The sequence below is a fragment of the Oncorhynchus kisutch genome, linkage group LG26 (assembly GCF_002021735.2).
Source record: "Oncorhynchus kisutch isolate 150728-3 linkage group LG26, Okis_V2, whole genome shotgun sequence".
Classification (NCBI taxonomy): Eukaryota; Metazoa; Chordata; class Actinopteri; order Salmoniformes; family Salmonidae; genus Oncorhynchus; species Oncorhynchus kisutch.
The window spans coordinates 50632952-50638951 of record NC_034199.2 but is presented as its reverse complement, the minus strand read 5'-3'; positions in this window follow the sequence as shown (position 1 = coordinate 50638951).

The window sequence follows — 6000 nt, the reverse complement described above, 5'->3', positions numbered from 1 at the left end:
CTCAAAGGGATATTACACATTTTACCCATCTACCAACCGGTGCCCTTCTTTGCGAGGCATTGAAAAATCTCCTTGGTCTTTGTGGTTGAATCTGTGTTTGAAATTCACTGCTCGATTGAGGGACCTTACAATTATCTGTATGTGTTGGGGTACAGAGATGAGGTAGTCATTCAAAAATCATGTTAACCAATATTATTGAACACGGAATGAGTCCATGCAACTTATTATGCGATTTGTTAAGCACACTTTTACTCCTGAACTTATTTAGGCTCCTTACCATAAAGGGGTTGAATACTTATTGACTCAAGACATTTCAGCTTTACGTTATGTTTTATTCCTTTAAATATACTATATACTAACAAAATTCCACTTTGACATTATGGGGTATTGCGTGTAGATCAGGTATTGTGTATTACATTGTAATTCAGACTGTAAACCATTTTAAATTCAGTCTGTAAACCATTTTAAATTCAGACTGTAAACCATTTTAAATTCAGTCTGTAAACCATTTTATAATTCAGACTGTAAACCATTTTAAAATCAGACTGTAAACCATTTTAAATTCAGACTGTAAACCATTTTAAATTCAGACTGTAAACCATTTTAAATTCAGACTGTAAACCATTTTAAATTCAGACTGTAAACCATTTTAAATTCAGACTGTAAACCATTTAAATTCAGACTGTAAACCATTTTAAATTCAGACTGTAAACCATTTTAAATTCAGACTGTAAACCATTTTAAATTCAGTCTGTAAACCATTTTAAATTCAGACTGTAAACCATTTTAAATTCAGACTGTAAACCATTTTAAATTCAGACTGTAAACCATTTTAAATTCAGACTGTAAACCATTTTAAATTCAGTCTGTAAACCATTTTAAATTCAGACTGTAACAGCACAATGTGGGTGTTAAAAAGGTGTGAATCCTTTCTGAAGGACACTGTACATACAACCGTTGCTATGGGACCAAGAACATTGCTACAGTACTGTGTTGTTTATAGCACACTTATTTATACTGTATCACACTGTAGATATATGCCACTCAGAAAGCATGCAGGACATTATTAAGGTCATTACGGTAAGATTATAAATTAACCATATGAAATAAAGATGAGAGGAATATTAAAACAGGGATTTTACCACTGAGGAAGTCACGTGGTCTGTATGACTAATTTGGACTAGATATATACCTTATTCATCACTGACTCCATCCAATCTACGTCCCACATAAAGCATTCTATTGTGGATCCTTGAATTTCTACCCTACTCAGTGATATTCTGATATAACAATGTAATATTTAAGTCAGGAACTGCTGACTGCCGCAGACAGACCAACCCAAGGCTTTGTGAACTGCTGACTGCCGCAGACAGACCAACCCAAGGCTTTGTGAACTTTTGAGTGCTGTGCTTTAATATGCAAAAATACAGGTTACTATACAATACAATACATTGTCCTGACTGACACTACTGTATCCATCACTGATATGCATTCACATCTTAACAACTGCCAAATACATTACATTATTGGTCTGGAAATGACTTTTGTAAAACTGTGTTGTCTGTCACCTTAAAAAAAAAAAATGACTTGAAAAGTGATTAAAGAGTGGGTCCAGGGTGAATGTCGGATGTGTTGTTGTGGTTATAGTGAGCTGTTTGTCAAATGGCATCCTACTCGTCATACTGTGTAGTGCACTACTTTTGACCAGGGCCCATAGAGGTCAGGGCCCATAGAGGGCAGGGCCCATAGGGTTAGGGCCCATAGAGGTCAGGGCCCATAGGGTTTAGGGCCCATAGAGGTCAGGGCCCATAGGGTTAGGGCCCATAGAGGTCAGGGCCCATGAGCTCAGGGTCCATAGGTTTAGGGCCCATGAGCTCAGGGTCCATAGGGTTAGGGCCCATAGAGGTCAGGGCCCATAGGGTTAGGGCCCATAGAGGTTAGGGCCCATAGAGGTCAGGGCCCTTAGGGTTAGGGCCCATAGGGTTAGGGCCCATAGAGGTCAGGGCCCATAGGGTTAGGGCCCATAGAGGTCAGGGCCCATAGGGTTAGGGCCCATAGAGCTCAGGGCCCATAGAGCTCAGGGCCCATAGGGTTAGGGCCCATAGGGTTAGGGCCCATAGAGGTCAGGGCCCATAGGGTTAGGGCCCATAGAGCTCAGGGCCCATAGGGTTAGGGCCCATAGGGTTCAGGTCAAAAGTAGTGCACTACATGGGGAATAAGTAGGGTGCCACCTGGGGGACACAATTCATGTTGAAGTAGATGGTTTCCTTCAGAGCTCTGGTCCTGTATCTCTCCTTAGCCCTAAAAGCAACTCTGTTTTCTATTGAAGTTTGTAAAATAAGCGCTTTGAAATAAAATAACAAATGATATCTCATACTCTAGCCTGCTCTGGAAATGTTTAAAAATGCAATTATCGATGAAAGAAAGCTTGCATTACATTACCCCATTGATTAAAGATTATATTAATGAGAATAGATTTTTTCATGTCAATTGACTTCTTAACTTCGAATGTTTCCCAAATGGCACCCTATTCTCTACATAGGGCACTATTTTTGACTAGAGCACTATGGCCCCTGGTTAAAAGTAGTGCACTTTGTAGGGAATAGGGTGCCATTTGGGTTGCTACCATTAAATAAGCCTTGTGTTTTGATTGTGTAACTGAAGGTCAGGGCTGTAGTTGATCCCTGGACTAGTGGGTCTCATCTTTACAAGCATTTTGCTACACTCGCAATAATCATTTGCCAACCATTTATATGTGACCAATAAAATTAGCTTTGAAAATGTTTTCTTTGATTTCATCCTACACTAGTAGACCTCATCCTACACTAGTAGACCTCATCCTACACTAGTAGACCTCATCCTGCACTAGTACACCTCATCCTACACTAGTAGCCCTCATCCTACACTAGTAGACCTCATCATACACTAGTAGACCTCATCCTGCACTAGTAGCCCTCATCCTACACTAGTAGACCTCATCCTGCACTAGTAGACCTCATCCTGCACTAGTAGACCTCATCCTACACTAGTAGACCTCATCCTACACTAGTAGACCTCATCCTGCACTAGTAGACCTCATCCTACACTAGTAGACCTCATCCTACACTAGTAGACCTCATCCTACACTAGTAGACCTCATCCTGCACTAGTAGACCTCATCCTGCACTAGTAGACCTCATCCTGCACTAGTAGACCTCATCCTGCACTAGTAGACCTCATCCTACACTAGTAGACCTCATCCTACACTAGTAGACCTCATCCTACACTAGTAGACCTCATCCTACACTAGTAGACCTCATCCTACACTAGTAGACCTCATCCTGCACTAGTAGACCTCATCCTGCACTAGTAGACCTCATCCTGCACTAGTAGACCTCATCCTGCACTAGTAGACCTCATCCTACACTAGTAGACCTCATCCTGCACTAGTAGACCTCATCCTACACTAGTAGACCTCATCCTGCACTAGTAGACCTCATCATACACTAGTAGACCTCATCCTGCACTAGTAGACCTCATCCTGCACTAGTAGACCTCATCCTGCACTAGTAGACCTCATCATACACTAGTAGACCTCATCCTGCACTAGTAGACCTCATCCTACACTAGTAGACCTCATCCTGCACTAGTAGACCTCATCCTGCACTAGTAGACCTCATCCTGCACTAGTAGACCTCATCCTACACTAGTAGACCTCATCCTGCACTAGTAGACCTCATCCTGCACTAGTAGACCTCATCCTGCACTAGTAGACCTCATCCTACACTAGTAGACCTCATCCTACACTAGTAGACCTCATCCTGCACTAGTAGACCTCATCCTACACTAGTAGACCTCATCCTACACTAGTAGACCTCATCCTGCACTAGTAGACCTCATCCTACACTAGTAGACCTCATCCTGCACTAGTAGACCTCATCCTACACTAGTAGACCTCATCCTACACTAGTAGACCTCATCCTGCACTAGTAGACCTCATCCTACACTAGTAGACCTCATCCTACACTAGTAGACCTCATCCTGCACTAGTAGACCTCATCCTGCACTAGTAGACCTCATCCTGCACTAGTAGACCTCATCCTGCACTAGTAGACCTCATCCTACACTAGTAGACCTCATCCTACACTAGTAGACCTCATCCTGCACTAGTAGACCTCATCCTGCACTAGTAGACCTCATCCTACACTAGTAGACCTCATCCTGCACTAGTAGACCTCATCCTGCACTAGTAGACCTCATCCTACACTAGTAGACCTCATCCTACACTAGTAGACCTCATCCTGCACTAGTAGACCTCATCCTACACTAGTAGACCTCATCCTGCACTAGTAGACCTCATCCTACACTAGTAGACCTCATCCTGCACTAGTAGACCTCATCCTACACTAGTAGACCTCATCCTACACTAGTAGACCTCATCCTGCACTAGTAGACCTCATCCTACACTAGTAGACCTCATCCTGCACTAGTAGACCTCATCCTACACTAGTAGACCTCATCCTGCACTAGTAGACCTCATCCTACACTAGTAGACCTCATCCTACACTAGTAGACCTCATCCTGCACTAGTAGACCTCATCCTACACTAGTAGACCTCATCCTGCACTAGTAGACCTCATCCTACACTAGTAGACCTCATCCTGCACTAGTAGACCTCATCCTACACTAGTAGACCTCATCCTACACTAGTAGACCTCATCCTGCACTAGTAGACCTCATCCTACACTAGTAGACCTCATCCTGCACTAGTAGACCTCATCCTACACTAGTAGACCTCATCCTGCACTAGTAGACCTCATCCTGCACTAGTAGACCTCATCCTGCACTAGTAGACTTCATCCTACACTAGTAGACCTCATCCTACACTAGTAGACCTCATCCTGCACTAGTAGACCTCATCCTGCACTAGTAGACCTCATCCTGCACTAGTAGACCTCATCCTACACTAGTAGACCTCATGATACACTAGTAGACCTCATCCTACACTAGTAGACCTCATCCTGCACTAGTAGACCTCATCCTGCACTAGTACAACTCATCCTGCACTAGTAGACCTCATCCTGCACTAGTAGACCTCATCCTGCACTAGTAGACCTCATCCTACACTAGTAGACCTCATCCTGCACTAGTAGACCTCATCCTGCACTAGTAGACCTCATCCTACACTAGTAGACCTCATCCTGCACTAGTAGACCTCATCCTGCACTAGTAGACCTCATCCTACACTAGTAGACCTCATCCTACACTAGTAGACCTCATCATACACTAGTAGACCTCATCCTACACTAGTAGACCTCATCCTGCACTAGTAGACCTCATCCTGCACTAGTACAACTCATCCTGCACTAGTAAGACCTCATCCTACACTAGTAGACCTCATCCTGCACTAGTACACCTCATCCTGCACTAGTAGAACCTCATCCTGCACTAGTAGACCTCATCCTGCACTAGTAGACCTCATCCTGCACTAGTAGACCTCATCCTGCACTAGTAGACCTCATCCTAGCAACTAGTAGACCTCATCCTGCACTAGTAGACCTCATCCTGCACTAGTAGACCTCATCCTGCACTAGTAGACCTCATCCTGCACTAGTAGACCTCATCCTGCACTAGTAGACCTCATCCTGCACTAGTAGACCTCATCCTGCACTAGTAGACCTCATCCTACACTAGTAGACCTCATCCTGCACTAGTAGACCTCATCCTACACTAGTAGACCTCATCCTGCACTAGTAGACCTCATCCTGCACTAGTAGACCTCATCCTGCACTAGTAGACCTCATCCTGCACTAGTAGACCTCATCCTGCACTAGTAGACCTCATCCTGCACTAGTAGACCTCATCCTGCACTAGTAGACCTCATCCTACACTAGTAGACCTCATCCTGCACTAGTAGACCTCATCCTACACTAGTAGACCTCATCCTGCACTAGTAGACCTCATCCTACACTAGTAGACCTCATCCTACACTAGTAGACCTCATCCTGCACTAGTAGAACC